This window comes from Quercus robur, chromosome 2 (genome assembly GCF_932294415.1).
Source record: "Quercus robur chromosome 2, dhQueRobu3.1, whole genome shotgun sequence".
Lineage (NCBI taxonomy): Eukaryota > Viridiplantae > Streptophyta > Magnoliopsida > Fagales > Fagaceae > Quercus > Quercus robur.
Genome location: NC_065535.1, coordinates 53,129,712 through 53,144,055, shown reverse-complemented (window position 1 = coordinate 53,144,055; position 14,344 = coordinate 53,129,712).

The window sequence follows — 14,344 nt, the reverse complement described above, 5'->3', positions numbered from 1 at the left end:
GTGCGTGACGAGATTTTGTTTTATTTATTGGCTTAAAACTGTTCAAAGGTTTTTTTTTTTTTAATATAATAATTCTACTATAACTATTTAAGCCAGATGACTAAATCAACATTTTTCTTAATATTTGGTATATTTATTTCTTTTCACTCTCTAATAAAGTCATTATTGGTGTTGGAGTTATCACTATTGGTGTTTGTATTTTATTTTATTTTTTCTCTTAAGTTGTAACTTTTATAAGTGAAAATTTACAATTTTTGTTCGAATCTTTCATGCATCGCATAGGTCAGTTACTAGCAATTTAAACAAGAGAAGACCTAAAAAAATCCAAAAAAAGCATTGTTGCATGCGCCCTGCCATACCATCACATCACTTTTTAGTTTTCACAATTCTCAAAACCAGCAAAGCTATTGCTACAGGCTGTTGTGCATAACTTTTTTAATGCTTTGATGTTTGACGTCCAAATAGCATGTACATATGACCATAATACCATATAACTTTATGCCACCGCCACCATCTTCTTTTGATTAGGTTTTTTATTTTTATAACACATATGCGAAGATATATATATATATATATATATATATATATATATATATTTTTTTTTATATCGGTTAATACCGCCACCTTTAAAAACTTTATTACAGTACAAACACATCAATTGCCCTCTTCCATTTGTGTCTAACTCTAAAGGCTTGCAATGACCCCAAGCTGGATTAGTCTTTCCTCTAGCAACGTTTTTCGGAGGAGATGAATTTGGTGTAAAATTCTCGTATGTGTTATAAAATTCTCCACCATCATCTAGGGAACTGAATTTCAAACCAGTTATTTGGGCATTCGTCAATTGATCTATACCTTTGTCGAGAATAGTGCTCTAGTGTTTTTCCAAATTTTGAGTAGCATTACTAGCTATTGCCGTTTTGTATCATATCGCATTCATTATCTATTATATTATTACCATCCTTGCCAGCATCATCATTAAAATCAACTAACATAGTTTTCCCTTTGTTCTTTGTATTATCTGGACCAATATATTATTTCTAAAAAAAGATATAAACTTCTCCATAAAAAAACAAATAAAGGGTAACTCAAACCATAGCAGTAAGTAATGCTAATAATTATTATCAAGCATTAAAAATATTAATACATAACCGTCCGCTTTCATTGATTATGTATAAGTTTTGTATTACTTCAAGCACTTCACTTACACTATAGAAATCATGAATAAGCAATTTGAATCTTTCTCACTCATAAATCATGGACAATGAATTTTACATAAGGATTTAAAAAGAAACAAAGCTTCTTACTTAAGTTAATATTTAATGATGATGAATCCAATAATGTACTTCAAGGTGATACTCATAACAAGCCCATAAAAAAATGATAACTTAGATACAATGTGTACCTATATGACTATTATAAATTAAAATTCTTTATCTTCAACCCCATCCCACTAAAAATAAATAAATAAGCAATAAACTAACACTATTTTTACTACAAAACAAATTTACTTATTTATAATTTAGGAATAAAATTTATGAATTTGCATTACATAATGAAATGCTTCACAAAGAGGGGATCAATAAAATCATTAACCAACACCGCAACATAGATAATCATAGAAGTTTCATAGTTTAAGTATATACAATTACTTATTCTCTCACATGCTAGGAACCAAAAGGAATAATAGAAGAATTGCTGGGTTGTGTTCCTAGCAACCCTGCGATGCCAAAAGGAAACCAATAACAAAACAAAATTAAAAACAATTTAGCAATAAAGGGACCAAACAGAAATAATAAAAAGCTAGATGGAAAAAAGAAGGAAAAGGATGAGACCTACTGAGATTCAGAGGCAAGAGATGGCAGAGACTGTGAACAAAGAGAAAGGCACACGGAGAGGGGAAATTGTGTCCTTTATAACCAACATCGAAGGAAAGAAGTTCTGGAGATAAGTTAACGATTTTTTTTTTTTTTTTTTTTTTGGGATTGGGTTTGTGGGCTTTTCTGCGTATGGACCCTGCAAAAAAATAAAACTTCAAATTCAAAACAATAAAATTGTAATGGTTCAGGTCAGCGCTAAGATTCAAACCAAGTATGTGTTTGGCAAAAACATGTGTGTATTACCACCACGTTAATGCCACTAAGATGTTCTAAAATATATCTTAAAAAAATATAGAAAAAAATAAATAATTAATCTTATGCATTAATGTTAATTAGAAAAAGATAAACATCAGGAAAGTAACCTCAACTATGTTATTTTAGAGGAAGATATGCCTTGAACATGATGGGAGCTATCAAGGGAAATACGTTGGAAGTTAATTGGTCTATTCAAAGGTTCATGGAAGAAACCAAGATAATTCTAGTTGATATATATATATATATATATATATATATATATATATATATTTTTTTTTTTTTGTGGATTTTGTTTTTAGAAAGCATTTGGACACAACTTTAAAGTGGTCAACCATGATTAGTGGAGAAAAAATGATGAATTCATATGAAAGTAATTGTACATCACATATAGTCGACTACTTCATCAAATTATGGTAAAAGTAGTGGTCTTAGAAGAATCGTTATGTTTTTGTTTCAAACTCATAACTTATTAGCTAGTAGCCATATATGTAGCTTTATGTGAAACAAATTCCCTTACCAAAAGAACGAGAAGGTATGGACCTTGCTAGCTTTTGTTTGATTCATATTAATGACGTGATTATTCAGGGGGAAAAAACATTAAAAGAATCAAAGTTTGACCAAGACCATCATTTTGAATCCTTTAAGGATATCACTTTATCATGTATAAGAATCCTTAGAGTTATAAAACAACTTTCAAGAAATACGAGAGTAATATTATGTCTAAATTACCTCTTCTGAAGTATTCATTCACAGCATCATATTATTTATGATACTGATACATATATCATTCTCTATACTATCGATGTTTCTCTATTTTTTAGTGTCCATTCCAATAAGAGCTTGCACACACACACACACACACAAACACACACACACACGCACACACACACACATATGGAGAGAGAGAGAAGACAAGGCCATAAATTAGATGGCTTAGTTTCAACTCCTAGTAAATAGGTCTTGCTTACACTATGGAATTATGGTGGGTTGCTATCAACTGCCCATGTGAATGAACAAAGTAGAGAGAGATGCAAATTGACCTTTTAACAACTATTTATGTTAAAATTGGACTTTCCAATATCTTCTAGGAACAAATACCTTAAGACTTGAGAACGAAGAGTTTGTAGAAACAAGATAAATGGATGAAAAGGAATTTATTGTGGTTTTGTATGTATATAGTAGTAGGTCAGTTTGCAACTCTCCATTAAGACTACGGATTTGGTAGATTTATTTACAACTTGCACACAACACCCAAATTAAACTAATTTGGACTTACCTATATGTACCCGGAAAACAAATAGAATAACAAAAGAATTAGAAATAGAATAGCAAGAGGTGAGACTAGATGCAAAGATGTTATGGTGGAACGATAAACTAAGAATAGAGAGAGAGAGAGAGAGAGAGAGAACCGTGTCTTTAAAGGGGATTGAAGGGTCTAAGGATTTTAGTGATTTAATAAATAAACAGAATTGTGTGCTGATAGTTTTTAGATCCCTTAAACAATTGATTAAACCTAGGTAATTAGCCAAGTTGTTACTTAGTCCAATTAAACAAGTCTAGGTTATCACAATAATAAAGATCAAATCATGCAAAGCAACGGAAAATAAATAACACACGATATGATCACCCAGGAAACCAAACCGGTAAAAACCTGGGGAGGATTTGACCTAGCTATCCTCAAGGTAAACTTGAATCCACTATCTTGAAAGAATCGAAGTTCATACAAAAGGACTTACAAGCACCCCGCTTGACTTCCTAATGCTACCAACCAGTAGAACTTACTAACACGACCACGTGCAAGCTCCGAATCCACGGACTCCTTCTTTCTTGGATTCCCACCAGCTACAAGCACCCCCGCTTGTGTATTCTTTAAGCTTTAATGGCAGCAACTGTTTTGATCATCAAGGTGTAGAAAATATCTCCTCCTTGAAAACCCTAAGTTTGTGTAAAGGAAAGCTCCTCTAGATCTCACAAGAGATTTACACAAACCGCAATATGAGCAACACTAAAATGTGGCTAGGGTTTGCCTTTTATACTTAGGACAAATAAGAAACCCTAAAAACGTTTTAAAACAACTAGGGTTGAGTTGGAAAATTCTGCAGAAAAGCGATCTGCCCGAGCTTCGATCGGTCGAGCCTAAGCTTCGATCGATCGAGCCAGGCCGAAAGCCACAGTGCTTTCTGCTTTACATTCGATTCCAACTTTACATTGACATACAACTTTGAGCTAGTTTTAAACACTTCTAAACAAATTGTTTTGATCATGGTTTGCCAACAATACAAATTAGAGTTCTAAATACATAAAGTCCTAAACTTTAGAACCTAACAAACTCCCCCTTTGGCAATCTGTGACAAAACACAACTTAGAAGCTCAAAGTTTACAAAATGAAAAGCCCTTTACAAAATAATGCTCATAAACCAAATTCAATCCTAACTACTATCCATTAGTTGCAAGTGTAGACAGCAGCTCAATTGAATCAACCTGTATATTTCCTGAAACACTAAACAAAATGCATAACCGCATGTGTGGAAATAATACAAGTAAACAAAATAACTTCTTGATTTCAAAAACACACAAATAAAGACATATATCAATGAATAACTCATAAATATAAATCAATAAGCAGTTTGAAACAAGAAACAAATAAAGTACCAACAAAAACATAAAACTCCCCCTAACATGAATATCCCATCAAAAACAAGGTAAGAGCTAAAAATGTTAAGTACACAGTGAAACACCTAGATACAATCTAAAACTCCACAAGCTCTAACCAAAAATAAAAAGTCTCCCCCTAAAAACAAAAACCTACAAGTACTCCCCCTTTTTGTGACGGAATGCCAAAGGGCAAACAAGATATCCATCATCAAAAGGGAGGTGGTTTAAACTACGCCAACTTCGCACGTAAGGCACGGATCTCATCTAGTACGTCCACCAAAATCTGTCCTTGAGCCGCCTGAACGGTCAAGACATGATCCAATGTGCGACGAATGTCTGAATCATCCGTAGCAGTCGGTGGAGGAACAGCAGCATCAGCATCAGCAGCAGCACCTGAAGTCTCAGCAGCAGCTGTACCTGTAGAAGAGGGAGGAGGGGGAACACTACTAGATGACGCACCTTTAGGACGAGAAGGAGGAACTCTCAACTGAGCAGCCCTCTGACGAAGAAAGGTGGCACCTATGGGAGTTATCACATGAACATGCTCACCTGACGGAAAACCATCTAGACCTAAATAGAGCAGAATCCTATGAATGAAAATAGGATGAATCAGCGCATGCCCTACAGCAGAACCCCTATGAACCTTGTTCAAGGAACGAAGGAACAAGTGAGGAAAACTGATGGACGCTCAAGAAGCAAAGGCATACAAAAACACAAATCGCTCTAAAAGGATGGTGTGGAAGTGAGAGATAGGCCACAAGGAATGACACGCAATCCTAAAGAAGAGATAGGCAGTCTCGGTAAGCTCAGCGGACGTGATCCGAGGATCGGAACCCCACTGGATAGATGACCCAGTGATGTAAGACATGACAACATCTAAAGAGGGTGACTCATCATAGGGATAAACAGCGTCCCGAAGGAACGAAGGAACAAGTGAGGAAAACTGATGGACGCTCCAGAAGCAAAGACATACAAAAACACACATCGCTCTAAAAGGATGGTGTGGAAGTGAAAGATAGGCCACAAGGAATGACACGCAATCCTAAAGAAGAGATAGGCAGTCTCGGTAAGCTCAGCGGACGTGATCCGAGGATCAGAACCCCACTGGATAGATGACCCAGTGATGTAAGACATGACAACATCTAAAGAGGGTGACTCATCATAGGGATAGACAGCGTCCCGAACAACCGGCACCCCAAGAACCTCAGCCACCACCCGAGGGGTAATGGTGAACTCTACACCTCGTATCCAACTCCTAACAAGGGTGTTGGAATCATAGATGTGGCAAGAGAGGTTCGAGTAGAACTCTCTAATCAGGGCGGTCGGAGGTGGATGATCTATCTCTACGAGAGGCAACCAACCCCTAGACTCAAAATTTGCCCTAATGGCCGGATCAAGTGCATCTAACACAACAGCTCGCTCAGACCAGATCTTACGCCTATAGTTCAAGGTGTCATAGGCTTCTCTACACTTATCATTCTTAAACAGCTCTACTCTAGGTGGAGACTCAGAGGAAGTGGAAGTGGTCCTATGAGCTCTAATTTTCCTAGGCATGGTGCTAAGATAAGGATCAAAGCACAAAGCGAAAGAACAAAAACCACAAAACCAAAACCAAGGGCAGACTGCAATTTAGCACAAAAACAAAAAATAGAAACAAAATCTATATGATGCATGAACAAGTTTAAATGTCATGATGCATGTGCTAATGCAGTGAATTAAGTCACAAAGGTTCAAATTACAAAATTGGCTTGCACATAAAGGTTTTCAACACAAAAACCCCAAAATATAGAAACCACTTGATCAATTTTTTTTTTTTTTTAAAAATTGACGAATTGATCATTACACATATTATAATAACAAAAATAATGACCAAATACATCAATTTGAGAAGCCAATTTCATCAATTTAAGCCAATTTGACAAAATCCCCAATTCGGATCAAATTCAAAACCCTAGAATTTTCAATTTTTCAAAAACCACAAAATTGATCAAATTAAACTATAGGGAACATCAATATAACATCATGGCACAAAAACCCATTGATCAATTACGCAAGAATTGGCTTGAATCATCAAAAACCCTAATAATTTTGAAGATGCAGAAAATACCCATGAGAATGCATGAAAAATGCATGAAATCAAGAAATAAACCTGAAAAAGAAGGGCAAAAGGGTCTTACCGACTTCTAAGGATAAAAACCTTGCAAAAATCTTGAAGAAAAATGACAAAAATTTGATGGTGGAGCCAAGAGCCAACGCGGAGAGAGAGAAAAGCAAGAAAAAGTTTGAATAGTGACTTTGAAAAAGTCCAATTTTGCTTTTTAAAAAACTTGATACACGAGTTTCGATCGGTCGAAAATCAGCCTTGACCGGTCGAAACAGACAGAGACTCCCTCTCTAAAAAATTTTAAAATTTTAAAAATTTCGATCGGTCGAAAAACAGAATGGACCGATCGAATCAGGCAGAGGCTCACCATATTTTTCAGGAAAAACACAATTTTTGACTCAGAGCAATTAATTTTAAGACAAAAATGAATGAGTATGAGATGGTATGATTTTCCAAACAAGAATTTTAAGCCCAATATTCCCAAAAACAAAATTTTGCATTCTCCATAAATTTTCAAGCAACAAATTTAGTTTGCACATAATTCAAAGTGATTGTAAAAACTTGGTTGGTCAGACCATAAACACACACAATAACATGTACAATGTTTAGCAACGAGTAACTCGTGTAGTGTGTGCGACTAGCAAAGACATGAGATACATGTGAGGTGATATGTGAATAGCAATCAATCATAAAGTCTACAAAATTCATCACAAAGAATTTGAAAAAGACTATCACCTAAAGAGTTACATCATATAACTCCCACATCTCCTAGATCATAAGCTTGCAATCATGTAAATTTCTTGTATTTATGCCTCATAATATACATTCCAATTTTAAGTTATGTGAGTTTGGCATCAAGCCTAATAGTACACACCAATTAGATTTTAAGAATTAAGCACTTTTACCGAGGCTTCACCTTATGTTCTGTTTGTGCATGTGCTAAACTTTCTCGAGCACAAAATCTTATGATATGCACTAAGGTGTTCATAATTGGCTAGTGAACAGTGGTGAGATGGTTATTTATGCCTTTCTCTAAAAGTTCAAGTCCAACATTTAAAAACATGTGACTTCAAGATTAAGACATAGTAATCAAAAACCATACACATCTTTCTCACACAACATGCACTACAAATCTTCAACTAGTAGAGTGTAATAAATAAGCTCATCAAAGCTAAACAAGGTACAAAAAACATGTTATGTGAAAATAAATTGACCAACCTTGTTCTCAAAAACCAAGAAGAATAGTGCAAAAACAAAATGTGCTTCCTTTTTCCTTTTTTTATTTTTTTTATTTTTTTATATTAAAAAAAATAAAAAACACCTAGAATGAAATGCATGAATGTTATGCTATGCAAATCCGAGAGACAAAAAAACAAAGAACAATGGTCACAAAGGGTAGAGCAATGAAGCACAAGGACCATGTCAGAAAGACTCAGTTAGGTCGAGTCTTTTGCATCCAAAACTTTTTAGATGCACCACGAGCATTGGAGTTCTTATTCACTTGAGAATGATTACCAACTCCAGGATTGGAATAAAGGTTTAAAGCCTTTACCAAATCACCAATAAGTACCATAGGATCAAGTGCTTGAGGCACAGGTACTTTTGGTTTGTTTGCTCTCTTTGCAGCTTGCAGCTTGTAGCAATTTGGACGTATGTGTCCAGTCTTTCCACAAAAGTGACAAACCCATGCAAGTTTATCATGTGTCTTGTCCTTAGTTAGGGTAAGCTTCTTAGGCTTAGATTCTTTTAGATCAACCCTAATCTTCCTAGATGATGAACCTTCTAAGGGTTTAGCAACCTCACTCACAGAGGGTTTGACAGTCTCACTCACTATCTCACTCACTGAAGGTTCAGAAGAAGAAGATGAAGGAACAAACTTAGTGGAATGGGGAGCGGACACACAGATGCTATCAACATAACCTAAACCAGTTTTGTCAGAAGATGACTTTTGAACACTTAGCATTTGATCAAGTTTAGAACTAGCAGATCTAGCAACAGATAAATCAAGTTCCAAAGATTTAACTTTGTCAAGCAAAAGCATGTTTTCAGTTTTCATATTGTTCAAAAGATCATTAGCATCAAACAATTTAACAAGCAAATTTTTCTTTTCAAGCTCAAGAGATTCAATTTTCTTTAGGCCAAGTTCAACATTCATAGCATCCTTTGCAGCAACTTTGCAAAGTTTGTTATAGGCCTCTTGAAGATCTGCATCTTCAGAGAGTTCCCCATCAGAAGGGTTCTCTTCAACAGATATGCTCTCATCAACTACAGCAGTAGCAGTGAAAGCAATGAAGCTTCCATCCTCATCACAATCAGAATCATGATCAGAAACTTCACCATCACTAAGGGTTACAACCATAGCCTTACCCATAGACTTCAAATAGGTTGGACATTCAGATTTCATGTATCCATATCCTTGACATCCAAAACATTGAGAGCCCAAAGAATTATTGGAAGATTGACCTACTCTTTCTCTAGGTTTATCATTGTTATTCACCTTAGTGGGATCATGCTTCCTAAAATTTCTAGGTTCAGCAGTGTTTGTGCCTCTTGCCTTTCTATTGTTATTCCTGAGAAAGTTTCTAAAGTTCTTGGCAAGATAGGCAATCTCTGTAGCAGAGAGCTCATCATCAAATCCACCATTATCAACATCATCAACTGACTTAAGAGCCATTGATTTGGATTTGGTAGTTTTGGGTAGATCCAACTCATAGGATTGAAGAGATCCTACAAGCTCATCAATAGGGATGGAGTCCACATCCTTGCTTTCAGTAATGGTAGTCACTTTGGGTCTAAAGTCCTTAGTCAAAGATCTAAGAATCTTCCTAACAATTTTAGGTTGATCATAGATTTCACTCAAGTTAAAAGCAGAATTAACAGTATCATTCAGTTTAGCATAGAATTCATCAAAAGATTCATCATCAGACATCCTAATGCTTTCAAATTTAGAAGTCAATTGCTGCAATTTATTTATTTTGACAGCCTTTGTGCCTTCATGCACAATCTGGAGGATATTCCAAGCAGTATGAGCGATCTCAACATTCGAGATTCTCTTAAATTCCTCCATAGAAACATCATTAAAAATCGCATTCATAGCCTTGCTATTAAACGAAGCTACTTCTTTCTGAGAAGTTTCCCACTCACTAACAGGAGTAGTGGGCTTCTCCCATCCGTATTCAACGGAGTTCCACACCCTCTCATCAATGGATTTCAGGAAAGCTTTCATCCGTACTTTCCAGTAAGCATAATTATTCCCATCAAAGTGAGGAGGAATAACTAGAGAGTGTCCGTGTTCCATGACAACAGGGGTCAAAGATCAGCTCAGAGATCAAAGGATCAAAAACAAAAGAGCTACCCGCTCTGATACCACTTGACAGTTTTTAGATCCCTTAAACAATTGATTAAACCTAGGTAATTAGCCAAGTTGTTACTTAGTCCAATTAAACAAGTTTAGGTTATCACAATAATAAAGATCAAATCATGCAAAGTAGCAGAAAATAAATAACACACGATATGATCACCCAGGAAACCAAACCGGTAAAAACCTGGGGAGGATTTGACCTAGCTATCCTCAAGGTAAACTTGAATCCACTATCTTGAAAGAATCGAAGTTCATACAAAAGGACTTACAAGCACCCCCGCTTGACTTCCTAATGCTATCAACCAGTAGAACTTACTGACACGACCACTTGCAAGCTCCGAATCCACGGATTCCTTCTTTCTTGGATTCCCACCAGCTACAAGCACCCCCGCTTGTGTATTCTTTAAGCTTTAATGGCAGCAACTGTTTTGATCATCAAGGTGTAGAAAATATCTCCTCCTTGAAAACCCTAAGTTTGTGTAAAGGAAAGCTCCTCTAGATCTCACAAGAGATTTACACAAACCGCAATATGAGCAACACTAAAACGTGGCTAGGGTTTGCCTTTTATACTTAGGACAAATAAGAAACCCTAAAAACGTTTTAAAACAATTAGGGCTGAGTTGGAAAATTCTGCAGAAAAGCGATCTGCCCGAGCTTCGATCGATCGAGCCAGGCCGAAAGCCACAGTGCTTTCTGCTTTACACTCGATTCCAACTTTACATTGACATACAACTTTGAGCTAGCTTTAAACACTTCTAAACACATTGTTTTGATCATGGTTTGCCAACAATACAAATTAGAGTTCTAAATGCACAAAGTCCTAAACTTTAGAACCTAACATGTGCGACGACTCTGGCCTCTAGCATTGGTACTTAACTGCTAAAGGGTTTTTTATTTTTTATTTTTTATTTTTTTATTTGTTTGTGTTTTTTTATATGTGCATCTCCTTTCTGGTAAGGGCAAAATTATTTTGTTTAAATTTTTTTAAAGGGCCAGGTTGTTTGTTTTTGGTAAAATTATTTAATTGAGTTGAATTGTTTTTAGTTTTACTATTGGTAATTGTTGTTGTTGGGCTAATTTTTTTGGGATGAAATATTTTGTTTTAAATTTTAGATCTATAATTTTTTTTTTAATAACTTTTAAAAGGAGGAGAATGCAAGAGTTACAATTTTGTTTTTTACAAATTGCAATTGTGGCGAGTGGCTATTAGTAAGTAACAAAGTTATGTAAGTGGTGAGCCCAAATGCAAACCAATAAGAATTTACTACATTAGAAGTTTTGTAAAATTGTTGTAGAAAAGTTTGTGGCTATAGGAAATAATTCACATCTCATTATAAGACTTTTAATCAATTTCGATTTTACCTACATTAAATTAATACAACGTAGTTATTAAAGGGTGCAAATCAATCAAGCCCATGGATTGGGCCTGAGCCCATCTGGACTAAGACTGGGTCAATGTAGTCCGGAAGACTCTATTCTGGCCCAGTTTATAAGGACAATCTGACACGGAAAGTGGAGGTAACATTTAAGATTACTATTAATCTTTCATGTGATGCCAGTTGATGAGGGGGTCCTTTACGTACCTATGGAGCGAACTAAGATCTGTACATAAAATTTGGACATGAAATATTTGCACAAATGTGTGATTGATAATGAGTATTTTTGCTTGCTACTTGATAAAGCAAGAATATGCATAGCGTGTGTGCTTCTGAATTTTTTAGGGGCTCTTTTTATTATTGTTTATTTTCATCACATCATATGACTCAAAAAATGCGAAGTTTATATGTATTTCTCAAGTGAACTATATCACTAGGACAGTCTAGACTCTAGAGTAGCAAATTCATTGCAAGTAGTGTCAAGGCCAAGTTCATATATATCCCTCTAAAATAGTAACAAACTTTGAATTGAATGATTAGTATGCGTATCATCAAAAGAAGCACCTGGTCCTAAGGCCAAATTAAAATGCCAAACTTCTGTCATTTGATGACACATGTTGTGAGCATATTTGAGAAAACATAAACGTGTCAATTAGTGGATTGGTTTGAAAATCCTATAAAGTTTGCCTCACATTTGTTTGTAGAATCACCCAAGTTGAATTTCAGAGCCTGAATTACATTGTGAGTATTTGTGTTCCAAGCAGAAACTGAAGATGGAGAAATCCCAGAATGCAAGTTACCAAGCTGGCGAGGCCAAGGGCCAAGCTCAGGTGAGTTTCTATCCATCCTATTTACATCTATTAGCATAGTAGCATACATCTAGTAAGCACAGATACTCTAATTTAGCTAATATATTTGTATCCGGTACCGGATATCTCTGGGATACTCCAAGATATCCTTGAGTGCCAATATGTCCAAGATATGCCTATGATACGGTTCTTCTTAGGCAAACTGCATCTAGAAGGATTTACGTCGGCATGGATGGATGTTTCATGCATGAACACTATGTACGTTGACATTTTAAATGTTGATTATAATGTGTTGTTCTTATTTGGTTTAGGAAAAGGCGGGCAACATGGCGGACAAGGCGAGCAATGCTGCTCAATCTGCCAAGGAATCATGCCAAGAGGTTCAACAAAGTTTTTACTAAGTTAGAAAATTACATACAAACATAACAAAATACTTCGATCTCAAGTAATACTGCCCTACATCATTGTTAATTGCTTACATATGGAGTTCTATATATTGCAGGCTGGCCAGCAGATGAAGGATAAGGCACAAGGGGCTTGTGATGCAGTTAAGGATAAAGTTGGAGCAAACAAATGAAAATCATATTGGACCTCATCGTTCGAGCAAGCCCTCCCAAATAAATTTTGTACTTATTAGATTTTAATTTATGAATTTTGTTTTCTTCTACTTTGTACTCTCTTTTGATCTTGCTTTCGTTGAGTTGGTCGAATTTGTCAATTGAATTAACAAGGGAACTCCTTTATTGAGTTTTTATCCAAGCATTGGTATTAGATCATGCACAAGGTTTCATTATATCTATGTTTACAATTCAAAATACTTCTCTATTGCAATCGAAAATAGACTTGTTAAACAATGCAATCCAATTAAAGCAGATCATTCAATACAGATGAGCAAAATGTCTACTGGTTTTATGTAGCCACAGGCATTTCGTGTCCAACTATTGTTAGGCAGATTCTAAATTACAATTAATTTTGACTATATATATAAAAAAGAAGAAAGTAAAATAATTTCAATGCCTCAATATTTTTTATAATTTTGGTTCAACATTACAATTCTTCCGTTAAACTTGGCATGCAATCAAAGACTCGTGAGTCTGATTGCTTAACAACATTTTTGGAGCTTCCCACCATTCTTTTAAGCGCAAAATATAGGTACAGTACTTAAGTGCTGTTTCTTAGGTTTTCATTTTAAGATTTTACCATGTTGATTTTTTCTCATGGGATAGACGTGTATTTTTTAGATAAATAGACACATGACTGAATTTGAAGAGGGGAACCTAAGGAACAGTATCTAAAGTACTGTACCTAAGTTTTGTCATTTTTTTAAAATATTAAAAAATATATTTCACATTCCACACATATTTTAGCTTTTTCTTAATAAAATTTTGTAAAGACAACTTACGTTTCAATAATTGTGGCTATTATGAAGCTAACACTTGATCTTTAGAATTTAAAGTATCTAAATGCCGTTTGAATTAAGGACATACCCAATATGTATGAGAAATCATCCGTAGATTTTCTTCACAAATTGAAGAAGAGACCAAAGCATTATATCTCTACGAAAGTGAGTTATAATGCTTCTAGAATTTCTGGCCTTCAGCATCCAACTTTACTGAGATGGTTCGCCACATTATATATCAACATAATAACAGGACGAGTTTAATAGGAACCCTATGCATTTTTTAAATAACTTAATAATTCTAGGACTGGAACCACACAAACCCAAGCATTCTTCAAAAAACCTCCTAATTTGTACATAATTTTCCGTTAACATAGATTCCCACAAACCCAAAGAAGAGGAAAACACATTGAAATTCATCATGCATCATGAATTTTAGTGTTAGAACTAAGAACTTGAGCCACCTTTCTTATAATACTAGTAAGTTACCTGTGTGATGCACGGATAA